Here is a 22,882-nt window from a genome sequence, read left to right as displayed (position 1 = left end):
CGCGCCTAGAGTCACGTGGCCTGGCGGCGCGCGCACGCGAAGGCCGGGCCGGGCCGGGAAGGCGCGTTCGCGAGCCCCGGGAGCGGTCGAGGCCGAGTGCGCGCGCATTATTCCCGCTCCACGTCCGGAGTACAGAGCGGGACGCTCGGAGTTTGAAGCTCGTTGCAGCATCCTGCTTACCTCGGAGAATTGTGACAAATCGTTAAATGTATCAGAATAGAATTATAATAACTACGTTCCTGGGCGACCAGTTCTACCAATTCCTGTTGCTATTCGGTGGCCGGCATCCATGGGTCGCGCATCTCGCAGTCCTCGTCAAAGACAGCGCTTCTGACAGTCTTCGCGTTTCGGTGGCTCCTTGGCAGTTTATCTTCGCCTCCGCTGCATGGTACTTGTACAGACAGCACCTTGCTACTTGCTGCAGCAGGCTTTAAACTGATAAGAACAGATACTACATTTGATCTTAGCCAAAAGGCCGAGAAGCGATACAGCAGCAGGCTTAAAAAAAAAAATCTCAAAAAGACTGAAAAGTTTTTTTCAACAAAATCCCTCGGTGAATGAGGGAAAAGAATTGATGCAAGGGCACCATCTCTACGTGGATGAGCCAAATCGCCCTTTCCTAGATGCCCCTTGTCCGGGAGTTTGCAATAATTCCAGCGATGCAGTAACGACAACTAAAAACATCCCTTATGTTTCTGCATCACCTTGTGGTACTTAAAACACCGTTCCATACCTGGTTTCATGTGAACACCAAACCACCATTGTAAGTAGTCGGGTCAGGTATTAGGTTATAGCCGTTTTACAGCTAAGAAATAGGCTCAGGAATACTCAGTCGTTTGCCCCCAGGCACACAGGCAGCATTAATTAATAAGTAGACGTCGGCAAGCCCAGACTAGAGGTCCAGACACTTGGACTCTGGTCGCCAAGTACATCACCCCTCACGGTTCCCAAGTAGGGCTTAGCAATACCTGATGCATTTGTCCTCTGGGAATTTTAAAACCCTCATTAAGGCATTTGCATTTTCTTTTTTAACGTTTATTTATTTTTGAGAGACAGACAGAGCGTGAGGAGGGAGGGGCAGACAGAGAAGGAGACACAGAATCCGAAGCAGGCTCCAGGCTCTGAGCCGTCAGCACAGAGCCGGATGCGGGACTTGAACCCACAAACCATGAGATCATGACCTGAGCGTAAGTCAACCTCTTGACTGAGCCACCCAGATGGCTCTGCATTTTCTTTTTAATAATTTTTTAAAAATACTTATTTTTGAGACAGAGAGAGTGCAAGCAGGAGAGGGGGAGGGAGAAAGGGAGACACAGAATCCAAAGCAGGCTCCAGGCTCTGAGCTGTTAACACAGAGCCCCCCGAGGGGCTCAAACTCAGGCATGGGGAGATCATGATCTAAGCCCAAGTCGAATGCTCAACCAACTGAGCTATCCGGGATTCCCAAAGTATTTGCATTTTCAGTCCCTACCCACTCTTTGAAAAACAAGTTCTGTAAGTCACATCGAGTCTTTTTGTTGTTCTCGAACTACCTCCAAGCTTCGAAAAATAAGAACAGTTTTGAATTTTGTGATGTTTTTAATCATCTCTCGGTCCTTTATTATTTTATCCAAACATTCAGATGTGATGTAGGACTTAATTTTTTTGACATCCTTCAATGGAAGGACTTTCTCTCGGTGAATATTATAGTTGCTTTTCTCTGAACTTTCTTCAGATTTGTTATATCTTTCTTGTGCTCATTCATCCCCTCTTTACTTCCTTAAAAAGATATTTCTTCCCAGTCTTTAAACTTCATTTTTTTCTCGCATTCGCACCATAAATCTCCCCTACCTCAATCCTTGAAGGTTTGGAGATTGTAATATTCCCTAGTCTGAAACAGGATTCTCCTGCTGGCCCCATGGTGTAATGGTTAGCACTCTGGACTTTGAAATAGGATTCTCCTTTAGCTGGTAAAGTTCTCTCCAACTGAGCACACAAGTGTGGGCAGTAAACAAGACATACATGGAAAAGTGAGAAAATACAGAGGAAATAGGTCCATCCAGTTGAAGCAAAGACTCTGGCTGCCCCTTCTATTACCCACACTGTTATACTTAACCCTAAATGCTTAATTGAACCTTAATCTAAATTCAAGCCACCTACCATTATTTTCCTTTCCTTTTTTTTTTTTGCAAAAAAAAAAAAAATCCTGCAAAACAAAATACCCCCACACCACTTTATTCCAACCTTCATCCAAAAATGTGGGAAGTGTTAAAAATGAGCTTCAGATGCTGACCTTCAACCTCATAGCAAATGGGAGGAGAGGGTCAGGGTAGAAGTTCATTGGATAGGGGAACCTCGATGGCTCAGTCAGGTGAGCGTCCGACTTTGGCTTACATCATGATTTTACGGTTGGTACGTTCAAGCGCCTCATCGGGCTCTGTGCTGACAGCTCAGAGCCTGAAGTTGATTTTGGATCCTGTGTCTCCTTCTTCCCCTTCCCCATTCATGTTCTCTCTCTCTCTCTCTCTCTCAAAAATAAACATTAAAAAAATAAGAAGTTCACTGGATAGAAGTTCTCCCACTCTTGGGGGAAAAGGAAGCCACAGGCACGCTATAGGATTAGAAGAACACCAGGGTCCTATGGAAAATGAGACCCCTTTCTCTCCCAAGACCTCCCCTACCTGCAACCCTCCTCTTCAATGGAGAAGACCCATTTAAAATGCTTGAAACCTGTACAGGAATCTGGTCCATAGCATGTGTGGCAGGCAGCTAGCTGACCAGAAAGGGCTTAGGGCCTGCCCCCCTGCTTCTTGGCAGGCAAAATTGGGGACAGCTCAGCTTCCACCTCCTCACTCCCCTCTTCTTCACTCTCTTTCGCAGAAACATCATAATAATCTGCTGCCACCGGGGGACCCACACAGGATCAGACCTGACTTCAGGCAGAAGGTTACAGGTAGTTGGAGCTGGAGGTCAGCCAACTGAGTTAGCAGGACCGTTTGAGGTTGGTCACAAAACCAACAATAATAGAATTCTAAAATTCCAGGGTAATGTCATTTTCCTAAAAGGCTTTGATGTGGAGATCTGTCAAAGGCTTTTTGAAACACCAGGCAAAGTAAACAGAGAACTTAATAGAAAGGAGAGTCATGATATCATCTGAACTCTTGGAATTTTATTTTTAAGTAATCTCTACACACAACTGGGGCTCCAACTCACATCCCTGAGATCAAGGGTTCTAACAATTGAGCCAACCAGGCACCCATTACTTTCCCTTCTTTAAACACCAGGTAAGATCTGCTGGCTCTATCTTGTCCTTTTGTCCATCTGCACATTCAGAGAACTCCAGTAAACTAGTTGGGCATGATCTGCTTTCACAGAAACTAAGTATAAGTGTTCCACAATTTTTTCTACCCTATAATTCATCTACCTTGTATTTTCTTATTATACCACTTAGCTATACTTTCAAGATACTGAATTAACTCAGTTTATATATCCATCAGAGTTTAGATGTGTCTAGTTCAAGTTAGTCCAACACATTTTGTTTTAAAGGATCCAATACCATGTGCCAAGCACAGTGCCAACAATGCTCAGGCTAAAAAAAGAAATGATCCTTTGTCCTTGAGAGGCTTAGAGTCTAAATAAGAAGATAGATAGGGATGGGGGTGGGGGAAAGCTAGTGCTAAGATAACAGTCCGTAGTGGTGAACTGTACGAGTCCTAGACTTAATACAGATCTGGGTGGGTATGTTACTACAAACCAGAACAATCAAAATTCTTTCTGGAAATTTCTGTCAGGCTATCTAGGATATGTTTTCCTCCTAATCTGTTTCTCTGGGATTATGACCTTAAAGGACAATGTAGATTTTCTTTCTTACCTGTGAGGAGAAAGCCATGAGGAATAGGAGAGAATGGACATCACATGCAGAAAGAAACGGAGAACTTAATAGAAAGGGGAGTCATGACATGATTTGAACCCTTGGAATTTTATTTTTAAGTAATCTCTACACCCAACTGGGGCTCCAACTCACAAGAGTCACATGTTCTAACAACTGAGCCAACCAAGCACACCTTACTTTCCCTTTTTTAAACATCTTAAACTTGGAATCAAGAGTCCTGAATTTGTGTTCTGTTCCTCTTCCTATTCCCTCTATCAGCAAATGGTACCCCATCCACCTGGACCCCTATGCTGAAGACCTGAGTCATATCTTGTATTAACTTTGTCTTCTGTTTTCTGCTACTCCAGTCTTTTCCTTCCTTTTTCTACCATACATAACCATCCACTGAAGACCCTTCCTAGGCTCCTTTCTGGAATACAGTATGGAAGCCAGGTTTTTGAAATGAGAAAAGGGGAAATTCTGTTTCTTCTTATGCTTTGCTTATAATGATTCTGTTTCCAAGTGTTTTTCTGAATCTCCTGGAATCTAAAGTATTAAGTGAAATGAAGACACAAATGTCCAAGTGCCCAGGAGAGTGACTGCTACTTTGAGAGATGTGAAAGATGCCTTCCGTATCCCAGGAAGAAAAACAAAAATTCTTATCACCAGAGATAGGGAATCAGAGAGTCATAGTTAGGAGAAATGTATACATACAAATTTTATTCACCTAAGTCACTTCACAATTAACTACTTGGACTCAAGATACTTTGTCTTGTTCTGTTTTCTCTATTTACTATTCTTTGTCCATCTTAGTATGTAAGTGTTTTCCTCTAACTGCTTCTTTGGGTCTTCACTTTCCTGTCGCAGCTCCCATGTACATCTAAAAATATGGAGTCTTTCTCTTGTTAATCTGCTTATGTCAATTCAATTCCTAGTCCCAACCAGAGATGCTAAGGAGGTAGATGTCAAGTTTTGTCTCCCCTACACATGAATGGAACTACACTTAAAATATGAACTTCAGTTCACCAAAATACACAATAAGGAAAGTAAAAAGATGAGCCACCCAATGGGAAAATATATTTACAATGCATAAAAAAAGGCTTATATGGAGAATATACAAGAACTCCTGTAATTCAAGAAGAAAAAGACATCCCAATAAAAAGATGGACAATAGATTTGAACAAATGAAGAAATCCAAAGGAGACACAGAAGGTGTTCAACCATGTTAGTATAAAGGAAATGCAAATTAGAGCTGCAGTAAGATAAAACCACTGACACATCAGATTGGTAAAAATGAAGAAAAAAAGACAAGTTCAAGTGTTGATGAAGAGATGGAGTAATAGGGACTCTGGACTCTCCTGGTGAGAGTGAGAAAAGGAAGAACCATTTGTGTTTTTTGTTTGTTTTTAATTATTTTTTTAAATGCTTATTTTTGAGAGAGAGAGACAGAGCACAAGTGGGGCAGGGACAGAAACAGAAGGAGACACAGAATCTGAAGCATTGTCATCACAGAGCCCGATGTGGGGCTTGAACCCACAAGCTGTGAGATCATGAAATGAGCTGAAGTCGGACGCCCAACCGACTGAGCCACCCAGGCACTCCAAGGAAGAACCATTTGTAAAAGCAGTGTGGCATCATGTAAGGAAGATGAAATTGGCTCATTCTATCTCAGCAATTCTTTTAATAGGTATGTAGAGAAACTTATGCCCATGTACACCAAGAGATATGAATAAGAATGTTCATAGTGGCATTGTTTATATGAGTAAAAGACTGATAACAATTTAAATATCCATAAATAATAACAAGGATAAAAATGAGGTCTATTCATGCATTACCTGAAACTGAGATATAAAGCACACAGATGAATCTTACAAACACGATATTAAGCCAAAGAAGTGAGACACAAGTAACCATACAAGATATTACCATGTATTGTATTATTGTATTTCATCCTTTCTAAGAAGCATATTTTTTAATATTTTTTAACAATACTGAAATTTGTTGTCTTACAACTTTTTTAGAAAGTTTATTTATTTATTTTGAAAGAGATGAGGGATGGATTTAGAGAGAGGGAGAGAGAGAGAATCCCAAGGAGTCTCTGTACTGATTAATGCAGAGCCTCACACAAACTGTGAGATCGTAACCTGAGCTGAGGTCGGATGCTTTTACTGACTGAGCCTCCCAGGCACCCCTGTCTTACATTTTTGTTTTTAAAGTTTATTTATTTTTGAGAGAGAGACAGAGTGTGAATAGGGGAGGGTCAGCGAGAGAGACACACAGAATCTGAAGCAGGCTCCAAGCTGTCAGGAAGAGTCTGACATGGGCTTGAACACACAAACTGCAAAATCATGACCTGAGCTGCAACTGGACACTTAACAGACTGAGCCACCCAGGTGCCCCTACAGGGCTTGAACTCACAGCCCTGAGATCAAGAGTTACATGCTCTACTAACTAAGCCAGCCAGGAGCCCCATCTTACAACTGATGACTTCTTAGCACTTTTTAGTTACAGTAGATATATTTTTTCTTAGTGAGATGTTAAGTAATGGCCTCTTAAATTCTATAAAATTAAAACAAGGGCAAAGCTTGGGGCACCTATCTGACTCACATGGAAGAGCAGGCAACTCTTGATTTCCGGGTCATGAGTTTGAGCCCCATGTTGGGTATAGAGATGAATAAATAAAAAAATAAATCTAAAAAAAGGTTTTTTAAATGGGACTTAACATTGTGTTAAAAAAAGGGGCAAAGCCAAACCATTTGGTTTATAGCTATAGAAACCCTAAACTCTATGGAAAGGCAAGCATGAGTAATGATGAGACAATCTCAAGTATTTAAGATCCTATGGAACATTCTGGAGGTCTAATTGCAAGGGTTCCAGCCAATCTTTAATCCTTTGGAAGGATATGTTCCCCCATGAAACCTAGAGACGTAATTCGCTTCAGTTTCCTCAGCATCCTGCTTCTAAAGGCGCAGCCTCCCACAGTCACTGCCTTGCCTACTTTTCTCACCCTCCTCCTTCTTTATAATTCCTCATTTTTCCCAATTAAGTGGTATGAGTGGGATTGATCCCATGTTTTGTACCTGGTTGCCTGATTTAAAACTTTCAGCAAATGCTATTCCCCTGACTTTAAAGAGTAGTTCAAGGAGGATATGGAACCCATCAAGAATCAGGATGCAGTAAAATGTTTGCTAGGACTCCTGGAAGAGAAAATCTCTTCTTCCACAGAAGATGCTGGAGGAGTCTTTACCTCTTTCATTGAATATGACTGAAAAGGGATGTAGCCCCAGGAGCCTTCACGACCATATTGCTACCTGAGGGAAGTCTGCCTTAAGGTAATATTAACTTGTTCCTTAAGAAAAAGTGACACACTGGTGACATCATTAGAGATACTCAATCAGGCTTTACCTGAAACTAGTCCTTCTTCTGGCCTTTCCAATTATGTGAGCCAATCCCCTTTCTGTAACATTTATTCAAAGTAGTCTTTTTTTAAATGTTTATTTATTTTGAGAAAGAGGCAGAGAGTGTGAGTGGGGGAGAGGCAGAGAGCGAGGGAGACAGAATGCCAGAGCAGGCTCCACAGGGTCAGCACAGAGCCTGACCAGAGGCTCAGTCCCACGAATGATAAGATTATGACCTGGGCTGAAATCAAGGGTCAGGTGCTCTCCAGGTGCCCCTCATTCAAAGTAGCCTTAACTGATACACACATGACCTCAGTTAATCACCACATCAGCATTTTAGGGTAGATATTATTACAAAAAACTTTGGGGCTTTGCAGCTAATAAATGATGGTACTCAGGTCTGACCTTTGATCTTTTGGCTTCAACTATTAATGCCTTTCCACTCTAGCATAACAGGATTCATTGAAGGATTTCTGGATGTCGTTCAGGAGAGGAAGAGGAATGTCAAATTCAAGACGAAAAGGTGGGAGAAGAAAACTAAAATAGTTTTCATCACATGTAATTTTTTTGAAAAAAGAATCCAGCAGTTCTTTCTCAGGGCTCTTGATAATCACGGACCACGGCTTTTGTTGGCCTCTCATTACGGTTGTGCTGGCAATTCAAAAGTATGCTACTAATGTTACCAATTGCATAACTTCGGAATGTTTTTTTCCCACCTCTGCAATTCTTCTGCTTTCACTTCTTGCTTATTTGAGTTTCTCTATCTTTGAGGTCATGCATTTGTAAAGACAAACAGACCCAGAGAGAGGCACTGCATTCTGCGAAGACCTTTGGTCCCTGAATAGCAATTAAATATGTTTTTCTAGAAAGGAGAAGAAATCAAGATGTTTGGGCAAGGGATAGTGCAGTCTTAATTCGTTATGTAATATTCTAGAATACCAGTTTGTTTAGAGCATGAACATTTATAAAAATCGCATTAAAAAGAAGCTAGTGGGCGAGGGAGTCTTACTTGTTCATTGTATATAGAGCTCACAAATCAAAAAACCTGATCTCTAGGGTATGGCTCTAATTACGCCCTTTTATACAACTGCCGCAGGAAGGTCCCATATTGTGGGTCACTGAGAATATATTGAATCCAGGGCCCACTAAGGCCTTTCCTGAAAATTGTAGATGTTTGAGTTAACAGTGCTAGTCTTTTGTGACTTGGAGAATTTAAACGGAGGAAGATTGTTTGTACCTGTAATTTGAGAAGCAGAAAGTGCCGCCTCCTGGTAGGGGTAGGCGGCAGGGAGCTTAATTGTGTCATGGCTGAATCTGGAGTCAGATGTACTGACAAGGTCAGAGTAATTTAAAGTTTTTGTCACCGAGGAAGACCTAAAATGCTAGGTTCTCACATCAACAGTACTATAGTCTAAACTCTTAAGATTGGGATTAGCTCACTCAGGGTTGTCTTTCTTTAAGCTGGTTTTTAGCTTACTTCAGCATTTTTTGTTACTTTGTTTTAATAAAAACGGGGCGGGGGGGGAACCTAAAGAAGACAAGACTTGAGTAATATTGCCTTCGTTAAGACTTTTTCGGTTGCAAGTGATAGAAATCCAGCTACAACTAATCTAAACCAAAAAGCTGGATTTATGGGTCGTCCTGGCTGGCTCATTCAGTAGACCATGTGACTTTTTATCTTGGGTTGTGAGTTCAAGACCCACATGTGGTGTAGAAATTACTTAAATAAATTAAAAAATCTTTTAAAAAAGCGGGATTTCTCATAAAGAAAATAAAGTGGCCCAAAACTCAAGGACAAGATGCTCATACAAGCCTTGGGAACAGTAAGAACCAGGAATTTGAGTATGGTCTGGATGTTCCTTCTGTCCTTTTTCTCTGCTTTTTCAGGGGCCTGCTTTCATTATTAACACACCACGGGAAGGCTTTTCTTTAGGTAGAAGAAGACAAAAAACATGACTCCTTAGACCATCTATTGCATAAAGCAGCCTGAATTCCAGACTGCTGGTCCCAAGCATAACACCTCCACAGAAGGGCTCTTTGGCCTGGTATTTGTCAGGAACCCAACTTTAAACTAATCAACCCGGGCCAGGAAATGGGGCGAGGCTGGGTTACATCAGCTCTCAGGGGATTCATTATGTAACCAGTGCTCCAACTATGTCTGGGGATTTAGGAGTCCCCTGGATCATTTTAGGGGTCTTGCAATGTCAAAATTAATTTTCATGAAACCAATTAAACAAAAATTATTTTTATAATAATGCTAAGATATTTGACCTTTTCACTCATTCTCTGCGGAGCGTATGGTGGAATTTTCCAGAGGCTGTGTGACATGAGATATCAGAATAGATTAAATGCAAAAGCAGATGTGAAAATTCATAGGGCCAAATCTTCTATTAGGTCAGAGTTTAAAGAGATTTTAAAAGTAAAAGAATGCCACTCTTCTCACCATTGTCAATGCAAGATGAACAAACCTTTTAGAATTTCTTAAAAAAAAAAAAAAAAAAAAGGAAGAGAGTTTTCTTAGAGGCCAGTGAGGACCCTGGCCCAGGATATAAAACCTTCACAAGGAAGAGAGTGTTGCAGAGAAGAGATGTTTAACACAGGATTATATATGTTTTTTGTTACATCAAGGGTTACAAATCATCATGATGAAGGACATTCCAGAAAATTACAGACTTTATCTTATGCTTTTAGTTTGTAAAAGGCTACAGGCTTTAGAGGTATGGGAACAGAACTTAGGGAGGTTTTTTTTTTTTTACTCTTATTTTTAGTTTGAAATATTTCTTTTAGGTTATTTGCTAACGAAGCAGATGTACAATGTGTGCTTGGGGCAGAAACAGAGCTCATGGTTTGAAGTCATGTTGACCTTGGTAAAAGTTAAAGTATAGCTTCCCTGGGGGCCCAGGAGAAGGGCCCACAAACATTAAAAATTGATAATTTCCAGGGGGCTCAGTCGGTTAAGCATCTGACTTAGGCCATCTGACTTTGGCTCAGGTCATGATCTTGCGGTTTGTGGGTTCCAGCTCTGCATTGACCTCTGTGCTGACAGCTCAGAGCCTGGAGCCTGCTTCGGATTTTGTGTCTCCCTTTTTGCCCTTTCCCTGCTGTCTCTCTTTCTCTCTCTCTCTCTCTTTTCCTCCTCTTAAAAATAAACATTAAGGGGCACCTGGGTGGCTCAGTCGGTTAAGCATCTGACTTCGGCTCAGGTCACGATCTCACAGTTCGTGGGTTTGAGCCCCGCGTCGGGCTCTGCGCGAACAGCTCAGAGCCTGGAGCCTGCTTCAAATTTGGTGCCTCCTTCTCTCTCTGCCCCGCCCCCACTAGTGCTCTGTCTCTTTGTCTCTCAAAAATAAATAAACATTAAAGAAAAAAAGAGTCTCTTATGATTTTTTCCCTCTCTTTTTTATTATTTTTGCTTCCCTTCCCTTAGGTTCATCTGTTTTGTTTCTTAAATTCCACATATAAGTGAAATCATGGTATCTGTCTTTATCTGACTTATTTTGCTGAGCATACTACACTCTAATTCCATCCACTTTGTTGCAAATGGCAATATTTCATTCTTTTTCATTGCCAAGAAATATTCCATGGTGTGTGTGTGTGTGTGTGTGTGTGTGTGTGTGTGTCTGTGTGTGTGTCTCACATCTTCTTTATCCATTCATCATTTGATGGACATTTGGGCTCTTTTCATACTTGGCTATTGTCGATAGTGCTGCTGTAGTTATTGGGGTGCATGTGCCCCTCCGAATCAGCACTCCTGTAGCCTTTGGATAGATACCTAGTACTGCAGTTGCTAAGTCATAGGATAGTTCTATTTTTAATTTTTTAAGGAAACTTCATACTGGTTTCCAGAGTGGCTGCATCAGTTTGCATTCCCACCAGCAGTGCAAGAGAGCTCCTCTTTCCTCGCCAACATTTGTTGTTGCCTGAGTTGTTAATGTTAGCCATTCTGACAGATGTGAGTTGGTAACTCATTGTGGTTTTGATTTGTATTTCCCTGAGGAGTGATGCTGAGCATCTTTTCATGTGTCTGTTAGCCATCGGGAAGTCTTCTTTGGAAAAGTGTCTACTTATGTCTTTTGCCTATTTCTTCACTGGATTATTTGTTTTTTGGGTATTGAGTTTGATAAATGCTTAATAGATTTGGATACTAACCCTTTATCTAAAATGTCATTTACAAATATTTTCTCCCAGGCTGTCAGATGCCTTTTAGTTTTGCTGATTATTTCTTATACTGTGCCGAAGCTTTTTATCTTGATGAGGTTCAAGATAGTTCATTTTTGCTTTTGTTTCCCTTGCCACTGGAGACACGTCAAGTAAGAAGTTGCTGCGGCCGAGGTCAAAAAGGTTGTTGCCTCTTTTCTCCTCTAGGAGATCTATTCATATATTTATGTATATTAGAAACGATATATATATATTATATTAGAAATTATATATATAGATAGATAGATAGATAGATAGATAGATAGTTCTGAACACACAAGAGACTTCAGGGAACAGAGATGCTTCCATATAGCATCCCAACTATTTAAATGATGAGCTACAAAGACCTGGAGTGAGAGGAAAGGCACAAGTTCAAAGGAGCTGATGGGAAACCGTGAGTGGAAAGGCTGTGTGGGTTTGCTGTTCCTCTTCTTCTCCCCCAGCTTTGTGCATATTTTGGCAGTTTGTCCTAGGTAGTGGATATAGAGTAATTCTTCTAAAGAAATCATCTTATGTCCTTGGATGGCAGCAGTAGGAAAGCCTAGAGTAGAACCTTACTCACTGTGGCATGGGAATGAGAGAGGTCTTCCTGCCCACCAACTGACAGTCAGTTTGCACACATAGATCATGTAACCAGCATTTTCATTCTGGAAAGGGACTGGTGACAGAAAAGAACCCAAGTAATTCATCTGGTTGCTCATATTCATCAACACAAAAGGACAACCATGGGCCAGAATATAGTTGCACAAAATCATCAGGACAAAATGAATAAGAATTTACCCTAGAATAAACAGAAGTACTTCATGGTATAGCAGTGAATTTTAAAAGAAAGTTGAAATTAATATTCTCAGAGAAATTTGAGGAGACAGTACATCTATAAAATCTATAAAATAGTAATAAATGACTCTAAAACCCCCAAATATTTAATAACTGTTAGAAATATAATTGTAAAATGAAAAACTCAACAGAAAGGCTAGAGGAAAAAATCAAGGGAATCACCCCGAATGTAGAACAAGAGAACAAAAGAGAAAAGTTGAAAGAGAGATGACCCACAAAGAAGAGCCAACATACATCTAATAGGTGTTTCAGATTGAGAGTAGAGAAAAAGTAGACCTCCCAGAGCCAAAGATCCATGTCTTCACCCAGTGCTGATCCAGATGAATGAAGACCCATATCTAGTCATATCTTGGAGAAATTTCACAAGTCCAAAGACAAAAGACTCTTAAAAGATTCCAAAGGGGAAAAAAAAAATCAAGGGGTGAGAATTATATTAGCACCACACTTCTTCTCATCAGTTACCCTATGTACTAGAACACAGGGAATAATGCTTTTAAAAACTCTCAGGGTCAGTGATTTTGAGTCTAGAGTTTTAGAGCCAGCCAAATTAACATGTGAGTGGGGAGCAAAATAAATATATTTTTTTAAATGTCCAAGGACTGAGGAAATTTATCACTTAAACACTCCTAAAAGAATTGCCTAAGGATGTACTACAGCAAAATGAAATAAGAATCTAAGAAATAGGAAGATAATCAGGTTGCAGGAACCGGGCAATGAAAGGAAAATTTCATTATTAGTTGTGTAATAGACTTAAAACGTGGCAAGAAACTGGACCATTTTAGAGAGTGGATAAAGGCTTATTACAGTTTTTCCTTCAAGAGCTACAAGTTTAGTGACATCACCTTTGCTACCGGGTTGACTCTAGTTGAGCCTACTGTGAATATTTTTAATATTATCAGCATACTAGAGTTAATTCTTCTTGGTTTTCAACTTTGAGAACAGACAATATATGGAAAACTTAGTTAACATTAGAGAACAGAATATGTTATAAACTCTGCCAATGAGAAGTAATGCCCATTGAGGAAACAGAAAGACAAAGGGAAGTGAAGGGGGTTGAGGGTCTCAACTCACCCAGAAGAACACGGAGGGGGTGGAGGTGCTGAGCAGGGCGGACAGGGGAGAGACACTGAGCCGAGGGGCACAGGCATCAGGGGTAATCCGATGGGACGCGTGGGAAGATGGTTGAGGTCTGAACCGAACGTATGCGAGGGTGGGGGCTCAGCCGCATTCGCTGAGCCTAAGGAGTGAAGGTATGGGCGGAGCTCAGTAGGGTACTGAGCGGAAGGGGCGGGGCAGAGGGAGGGTCGCGGGCGGCTCTGTGGCCCAGGGCGCCTGCGCAAATCAGCCCGCGGAAGTTCACCTCATCGTGCCGCGCCTCGCTTCTCCTCGCGCTCGCCATCTCCTCAGCCTCGAGTCACTTCGCCTCACTGGACGCCATGCCGCGCCTGCTCGTCCTTTGCCTGCTGCCCCGCCGCCGCGTGACCCGACTGGGGCTACAATTCGTCCGCCGCCTGGCCCGCTCGGAGTCCCGCCGCCGCCAGCACTCCAAGTCGACTGTGGTGAGGGGCGGCCCACGCCTCACGGCGGCGCGGAGCCGAGGCGGGAGCGCCCCGACGGACGGGGAGGAGCGGGGGACGTCGGTGCTGGGCTGCCGTTGGGGGTCCGGGAAGACCTCGGGGATCGCGGCGAGGGCAAGGGCAGAGCCGTCGTGGCGTCGCGCGCTGCCCGTCGCCTTCAAACGCCCTCTTCGGTGCGGACGCCTGCTGCTTGCCCTCACCGCGGGGATCCTGGGTGGCACCTGCGGTCCGGGTACCGCGGTCGAATGTGGAGGGAGGGGGAGCCTAAGAAGAAAGAGGTGTTTGGTTCCCAGTCGGGCCATCTAGGAAAGGAAGACCTGCTCTCTGAGGCCTCCAGGCCGCGCGTCACAGAACAGCCAGACTCCTCGGAAGGGGGACGCGGCCTCGGGCGGCAGCGAGGGGACTGGGCCAGCGAGCCGCGGGCACTGATGGCGCGTTTTGTCTTCCTGCCCCCACGCAGGACCGCCGCGTCGCGCTCGTGTTGTGTGTTACCACCTTCGTAGCACCGAGCCGTTACGTGCTGAGCAATCTGAGCGAGTTCCGAAGAGCGTAGATGGAAGAAGACGTGGAGCCGCCGTTGACACCCGAGGAGCTTTCAGAAGAAGCGGCGGCTTGCTTAAATATGGACGATGCAGCCACTGTGTAGTCCCTTCATAACTCTGTGGTTTTGGTAGTTTGCACTTTTTTAGTACCGTGCGTTACATGCAGATGAGTTCGTAGCGTCATCGAAAAATGTTGAATAAAGTTGAAACATTCATGCACGGTATGTGGTCTCAGATTATTTTCTTGACAGGGAAAGCTGGTAACTTCTTGATGGAAAAATAGAATAATAAGAACAGCAGCGGAAGGTTAGTGATGGAGGTCACACCATCAAATGTACTTAAAGGGAGTGAATGCATGTGTCTAGTGGCATCAACTTTAAAAGATTAGATACGTAGCAGTAAGGTAATGTAAGTTAAATGATTCTGGTTTTAATATTCCATTGGTACTGTCCCTTTTATTTTTAATTTTATTTTTTAAATGTTTTTAAAGAGTGGGGGAGGGGCAAAGAGGGGGAGAAAGAATCTGGAGCAGGCTCCACGCTCCTCGTGGAGCATTGTCTTGTGAACTGTGAGATCATGACCTGAGCAAAATCAAGAGTCTGATGCTCAACTGACGGAGCCACTCAAGCAGCGTGATTTTTATTTTGATTTTAGAGACATGAGCTGGGGAAGAGGAGCAGAGAGAGAGAGAGAGAGAGAGAGAGAGAGAGAGAGAGAGAATCTGAAGCAGACTCCACGGTCAACACGGAGCTTGACATGGGGCTCAATCCCACAACCCTGGGATCATGATATGAGCTGAAATCAAGTGTTGGTTACTCAACCCGCTGAGCCACCCAGGCCTGGTACTACCCCTTCGAGTAATGAGATCCAGACTTTACTTTTCACCGGGATAAATACAATGTCTTTTAAAAAAAAATTTTTTTTAAACTGTTATTTATTTTTGAGAGAGAGAGACAGTGTGAGTAGGGGAGGGGCAGAGAGAGAGGGAGACACAGAATCAGAGCAGGCTCCAGGCTCTGAGCTGTCAGCACAGAGCCTGACGCGGAGCTCAAACTCATGAACCACGGGATCACACCCTGAGCTAAAGTTGGCCACTTAACTGAGCCACCCAGGTGCCCCTACAATTTCTTATTAATTTGTTTTAGATTTGTCTATGCAGTCTGGGATTTAGTAATTATCTTTGTGCTTTATTTGTGCCTCTCCTTACTTATGGATTATGTCATTTTCTAGAAGTTATTTTTCAAGTTCGAAGAATCATATATACCTTTGTTTGAATTCTAGCTCACTTTGCCAATTATTGTGGCTGTGGGCAACAGACCTAAACTCTTGGCCTGTTTCCTGGTCTATGTGTGTAATGGGAACTTAAAATTGGTCGCTTGAAGGGATGTTGTGGGGGAATAAAACACTGAACCAAGGTGAGAGGACGCCTAGCTTGAAACAGAGTAATCAAAAGATAGAAGTTATGAAAAGAATCTATGTTTACTAATACTCATTCAGCAAGTATTGGGTTTGTTGATGTACCAGGTATTGTCTAAGGTCAAATGAACTGAAAATAGATCTCTGCCTTTGTAGGGCACGGAGGAGTTGCATTCTGATTACTTCCATGTTGTATTTGCATTTTGAAATTTATATTGGTGTGTCAGGTTTCTCCACAGAAACTGCTACTTTGTGTGTGTGTGTGTATGTGTGTATACATATGTGTGTGTGTGTATATATGTATGTATACACATATATGGATACAGAGAGAGGGTGAGAGATTGATTGATTAATTGATTTTAAGGAATTGGTTCATAGTTGTGAAGGCTAGCAAGTCTCTGGCAAGCTGGAGCCTCAGGAAAGAGTTGCAGTTTGAGTCTGAAGTCCGTCTGCTGGTGGAATTGAACTCTTGCAGAAGTCAGTCTTTTTCTTAAGGCTGTCAATTGCTTGGATGTGACTTACCCACATTATATATGCAAAGCATGCGCTCTACCACTGAGCTACATCCCCTACCCGATTACCCACATTATAGAGTGCAATCTGGCTTAGTCAAATCTATTGAGCTAAATGTTAATCTTGTCCAAAAATTACCCTCACAGAAACACCTAGAATAGCATTTGACCAAATATCTGGGTATTTATGGCCTAGCTAACACAAAATTAAACTGTCACCATTGGGTTAAATGATTTTTCAGAGGGAAACCGTGGAAAGGGTTTGATACTTATAAAATTTAAACATCAGTACAGTGGCTTATTGAAGTCTTATCCACATCCACTTGAGATTTACCTTCTCTCTTCACTGGTGGCGGACCCGCTCTTAGACCCTTTAAAGAACATTGGCCCATTGGGACGCAGGCTCTATTTTGGTTTCTTGTACTCACCAAGACCATGTTTGAACTTACTGCCCAATTTGAACTTAACTCTTCTCTTTTCTGACTCTGATGATTTTGTGCTTAAGCTTCTGATGCCTGCCTCCATATGTTATAGCTAATGACAGAAGACTGGTCTACTTTCGTCCTGGCTGGGGAAGACTATTGAACTCTAGGAATGGCAGTTTTTTCCCTAGGGGTGCCCTGGTGGTTTAGTTGGTTGAGCATCCAACTTGGGCTCAGGTCATGATCTCATGGTTCGTGAATTTGAGCTCAGCATCTGGCTCTGTGATGACAGTGCAGTGCCTGCTTAGGATTCTGTCTCCATCTCTCTGCCCCTCCCCCCTTGCACTTTCTCAAAATAAACTTTATAAATTAAAAAAGAAGTCTTTTCCCTAGAACTTTAGCATGTATTTTCTGAACTATTTATTTGACATCATTCTCACGGAATCATGCTGTGTTGCAAGTGGTACCTCATTTTGATGAGTGAGCTCTATTACCCTGTCATGGTATTTAACTGTGTGTAAAAGTGCCACATTCACATTCAGTTCATTCTTGTTATTTGGGGGCAGATATACTCTAAAGTTGCCATGAACACTGAACTAGTGAATACTGAACCACTGCTCCTAGGAGAAATAACACATTGAGTTCCTGTGAGCCTCGTCATAACATTTAAGCATTTTAAACAGGGAATTCATCTACAAAAAGTACAAAAATGTAAAAAAGTGACACCGAATAGGCCATGGGAGGACATTTGTTTACAGTATTACAGAATGAGAGCTGGAACAAGAAGGCAGAGCTTTGCATTATTTGACCTCAGCATGGCATGGTTCAACTTTTTTGCCGCTCTGCATTCTGTGAATGATGTGAAAGTGTTGCATTGATTTTGAGTTAGAAAATAATTTTAGTAGGAGGATTTGGAGACATGGAATCTATAAATAATGTAGATTGTTATTCTGGGGGTGCCTGAGTGGCTCAGTTGGTTGAGCGGCCGACTTCAGCTCAGGTCATGATCTCATGGTTTGTGGGTTTGAGCCCTGCGTCAGGCTCTGGGCTGACAGCTAAGATCCTGGAGCCTGCTTCAGATTCTGTATCTCCCTCTCTCTGCCCCTCCCTGACTCATGCTCTGTCTCTCTCTCAAAAATAAATAAACATCAAAAAAATTTATTATAAGTTATAGGAGGTCTTCCCCTCATTTATGAATCATTTTGGAAATTCTTATTTTGAAATTTTAAGAATTTGCAGGATGTTCTTATTGGGAAGAATTAAGTCTGGAGAAACCTTCATCCCTTGAGGTTGGATTTTTGTGAAATAGTTTTTAAAAATGTGGGTTTGACTTTGGGGAATAAATGAAGTACTGCACTTCTTCACTTAAAATGAGATTTGATAGCAAAGTAATGGTCTTAGTGAAACTGACAGAGAAACTGCAAAAAGATTATAAAATATTTTGATGGTGATACTATTGGTGGATGAGAACTTTCACTATCCATTTCCCAAATGAGTACTCTATTGGCCAACATCCATTTTGATACAAAATTCTGGCATCTAATAAAGAGTTAAATTATCAAGGGGTATATATTATAATGCTTATCTGCCTCATCTCTACCACCAGATTGAAAATTCCTTGAGGAAGAGTGACATGTGATAATATTTTTAATCTTAGGTGTAGCATAATGGATAAGTCAAAATATTTGATCAGGAGACTGAAACTGCTCCTTCCTATAACCAGGTACTTAGCCTCTATTATGTATGGATGTATGAATAGAAGTATGGATAGTTCCTGTCTTGTTTTTCCAGCGCGTAAGTCAATGCCTGGCACATATTCTGAGCTTTTTTTTTTTTTTTTAAGTATACCAATTGAATGGTTATACTTCTGGTAAGACAAACACAGTTCATCTCACATGCCAAATTCATCTTTTCTAGTAACGGCTGTATTGCTGTGTTGAGGAAGATTATAAAAGAAATGAAGTAACGTCAGTCAGCAGTGTAAATAAAATGTATCATCTATATTGACTGCTCATATCAATTTTTCCTTGATAATTTTTGACAAAGAAATTTATAGAAATTGTAAATTAGGCAAGGGCTGATGAATTGTGTAATATATTAATTTATAAGCATGATGAACAGCATTTAATTCTTAAGCAAATATTTGTAACAAATATTCTGAGATTCTTAAAGGAAAGATTGATAATTATGAAATATTTCTATTTAGAAGGATAAGGAGTGAGTTATTTTTCAATACAGGAAAAATTTTCTGAAAAGTTCCATTTATTTTTAAAGTTCTGTTGCTATGGCAAGTTGCTGAATTTGGGTAAATCACTTGACTTCTAGAATCCTGTTTCCTTTTCTGTAAAATGAACAGGTTGACCTAGACCAGGGATTTTTAACTTTTTGCTTTATTCAGATCAATACATAATTATTGAAGTATTCTATGGCTTATAAATGTGAACAGGGGATTTTGATTTTTTTTAATGGTAACCCGAGTTAGTAAGAATTCAGCTTTATAAATCAAGTATTATTTAAAAGTATTTAAGATATGATGATAAGTATATTAAGTTGATTCTATTTATAATTTATACATAAACGTACGTACAATATGATATTTGGGTAGGCCTTTTAATGGGGAAAATCACTTCTCTAATGTCATCTTCATTATGTCAGCCTTCACTTTATCACTGCATTTTTCCCACCACATCTTTATTTGACATTACTTAGACTTCCACTTGATTCTTCTCCATCAGGACTCACACTTTTTTCTTTTTTACTTACCCAGCCTTTCCACCTTGTCTACTTTCCTTTAAGTGTTCTACTGACAATACCTTTAACTTATTTGCCCTTTTATTTTACAAACCGTGGATCATTCTTAGTCCCTTAATTTTGGCTTCGGCTAGTGCTGCAGAGGAAATCATAGAATCACACAATTAGTGCTATTAGAAATTGATCGTTTCCATACTCATAACCCCACAATGCTTCCTAAAATTCTTTTCCCTTTTCCTTTCCTTTTCATGGTAGTGACTAATTTAAATCTTATATATCTGAACTTTTTACTGTTAGCTCTCTACCTAGTTTTAGCAGACTACCTCATTTTCTAATTCACAGAGAAAGTTGAAACTATCCCTTAATTATTGCTCCCCCGCTCTATAAATGTAACAGAATTCTACCCATATTTTCTCTTAGTGCAGTGGAAGGAGAATTACCATTCTAAGGCCTGTGCTTTAGGTCCTACATCTTTCCTACGGGGTACAAAGCTCTAGAGTTGTCTGAATTTCATTTCTCTCTCTATTGATTCCATCTCGAATAATTTAAATATGCTCAGCTTCCAGCCTTTAAAAAAAAAAGAAAAGGGCCTAAGATCCCCCTTTTAAAATAAACATGTAAGTTTTTGGTAGCTTTATTGTGATACTTGCTATATTGGGGGGGGGGGCTCTAGAACTGAAGCCAAAATATCCTGATGTTAGCCTGTAATTGAACATTTATTTCTGCTCCTCTAATTCCACTGATACTACTTTTGTAAGTTGGTGGTTTTGTCACTAAATCTAGTAGACAGTTTTTAGTCCTTTTTTTGCAGTATTTGATGTTATTTACTCCATTTTTGAAATACAGGCATACCTCAGAGATAGATATTAGGGGTTTGGTTCCAGACCATCACAATAAAGTGAGTCAAATGAATTTTCTGATTTCTTGGCTCATTTAAAGGTTATGTTTACACTTCACTGTAGTTTATTAACTGTTCAATAGTATTAAATCTTAAAAACACAGTGTACATACCTTAATTTAAAAAATATTGCAAAAAAAAAAAAAAAGCTAACTATCCCCTCAGCTCTCAGCAAGTCAAAATCTGTTGGTGAGGAGAGTCTTGCCTCAATATTGAATGGCTGCTGACCAGGTGCTGGTTGCTAAAGTTTGGAGTGGTAGGGGCAACTTCTAAAATAAGACAATAATGTAGTTTGCTTCCATGATTGGGTCTTCCTTTCATGATTTCTCTGTAGCATGTGATATTATTTGATAGCATTTTACTCACAATAGAACTTCTTTCCAAATTGGAGTCATTCTTCTATACCCCTGCTAATAATGCTTTATCAATGAAGTTTATGTAATAATCTAGTTTTGTTGTTACTGTTTTTGACAGTTTTCACAGCGTCTTCCCTAGGAGTAGATTCTATCTCAAGAAGCTACTTTCCTTGCCTCTCCATAGGAAGCAACTCATCTGTTACAACTTCATCAAAAGATTGTAGCAATTCAGTCACATCTTCAGGCTCCACGTGATTAATTCTAGTTCTCTTACTACTTCCACCACATCTGCAGTTTCTTCCTTCACTGAAGCTTGAACCCTTTAAAGTCATCCACGAGGGTTGGAATCAACAAAACTCCTGTGAATGTTTATACTTGACCTCTTCCCTTGAATCATGAATGTTCTTAATGGCATCTAGAATAATGAATCCCTCCCAGAAAGTTTTCCTTTACTTAGCCCAGATTTGTCAGAGGAATCACTATTTATGGCAACGGTAGCCTTGTGTCATGTATTTCTTGAATAATGACTTGAAAGTCAAAATTACTCCTTGATCTGTGGTCTGGAGTATGGATGTTAGCAGGCATGAAAGCATTAACCTCCTTGTGCATCTCCCATCAGAGCTGTCGGTGACCAGGTGCATTGTCACTGAGCTGTAATATTTTGAAAGGAATTTTTTAACAGTGGGCTTAAAATACTCAGTAAACCATACTGTCATGCAGGCTTTGTTTATAGAGCACAGGCAGAGTAGGCCTGAGACAGAAAGCCAAAATGTGGTTAACTCTCCATTAGTTATGAAGTAAGAGGGAATCAGAAGAATATGGTTTGCTCTGAAGGTGAGTCTACCTCTCAGGACTAAGTAGTTATCAACCTACTCACTGCTCACTGGTTCCCCTTAATGGCTTCTATATCGGCTGCCAAATTTTGATTCATGGACACAATATGTTTTGATTATAGCTAAGTATATAGGCATACCTTGGAGATATTGTGGGTTTTGGTTCTAGACCACTACAATAGAGTAAAATTTTTTGGTTTCCCAGTGCATGTAAAATTATGTTAAAATTACACTGTAGCCTGTTAAGTGTGCCATAGAGTTATGTCTAAAAATACAAGGTATATACCTTAACTAAAATATATGCCATTGGTAAAAATAACCATCGTTTATGCTTTCAGGGATTCATAATCCTTTGCTGGTGGAGGGTCTTGCTTCAGTATTGATGGTTGTGAATGATCAGAGTCGTGGTTGAGGAAGGTTAGGGTAGCTGTGGCAGTTTCTAAGACAACAGTGAAGTTTGCCTCACTGATTGACTCTTTCACAAATGATTTCTCTGTAACCTGCAATGAGCAGTAATATTTTGAAATATTTCTGAGCATATTTCAACAGTGAGCTTAAAATATTCAGTAAACCATCTTGTAAACAAATGTACTGTCATACAGGGTTTGTTGTTTCATTTATAGAATAGAACACAGGCAGAGAAGATTTAACATAATTCTTAAATGCCCTGGGATTCTGAGAATGGTAAATAAGCATTGGCTTCACCTTAAGGTTACCAGGTCTATTAGCCCCTAACAAGAGAAGAGTCAGCCGATCCTTCAAAGCTTTGAAAGCTGTTTAAGTCCCAGAAAGCATGTTCTCCAATAGAAGGCCATTTAGTCTACCTTGAGAATCTTGTTTAGTGTAGTCACCTTCATAAATTATCTTAGCTAGATCTTTGGGATAACTTGCTCCAGCTGCTATATTAGCACTTGTCGCTTCACCTTGCCCTTTTATGTTTATGGAAGTGGTTTCTTTCCTTAAAATTAATGAATCAACCTCTGCTAGTCTCAAACTTTTCTTCTGCACCTCCTTATCTCTCTCAGCCTTTATAGAATTGAAGAAGGTTTGGGCCATGCTTTGGATTAGGCTGAGGCTTAAAGGAATGTTGTGGTTGATTTGATGTTCTATCCAGACCGCTAAAACATTATAGGGGGGAGGCATTAAGATGGTGGAGATGTAGGGAGACCCTAGGCTTACCTTATTCCGCAAACAGCTAGATAAATACCAAATCATTTTGAACACCCAAGAAATAGACATGAGGACTGAGAGCAAAAATACAATTAGGGGTGAAAAAACTGCCACATTGTGGAA

General features: G+C 40.9%; 2 long non-coding RNA genes and 1 pseudogene across 2 annotated transcripts; 1 reads left to right on the top strand and 2 right to left on the bottom strand.

Moving 5' to 3' along the window:
• Positions 1-383: 383 nt before the first annotated feature.
• LOC115303294 lies at positions 384-487 on the bottom strand (annotated as a pseudogene).
• An 11,536-nt stretch (positions 488-12,023) lies between these two features.
• LOC115301103 lies at positions 12,024-13,880 on the bottom strand. The gene is made up of 3 exons (XR_003912970.1): positions 13,643-13,880; positions 13,354-13,519; positions 12,024-12,103 (listed from the first exon to the last, which is right to left on the bottom strand). It is a non-coding gene; the product is annotated as an uncharacterized LOC115301103 (long non-coding RNA).
• Positions 13,591-14,625, top strand: LOC115301102. Its single transcript, XR_003912969.1, has 2 exons — positions 13,591-13,841; positions 14,320-14,625. It is a non-coding gene; the product is annotated as an uncharacterized LOC115301102 (long non-coding RNA).
• The last annotated feature ends 8,257 nt before the right edge of the window (positions 14,626-22,882 follow it).

The sequence above is a fragment of the Suricata suricatta genome, chromosome 9 (assembly GCF_006229205.1).
Source record: "Suricata suricatta isolate VVHF042 chromosome 9, meerkat_22Aug2017_6uvM2_HiC, whole genome shotgun sequence".
Taxonomy (NCBI): Eukaryota; Metazoa; Chordata; class Mammalia; order Carnivora; family Herpestidae; genus Suricata; species Suricata suricatta.
The sequence above is the reverse complement of the archived record's forward strand: the minus strand, read 5'-3'. Positions and strand labels throughout refer to the sequence as shown.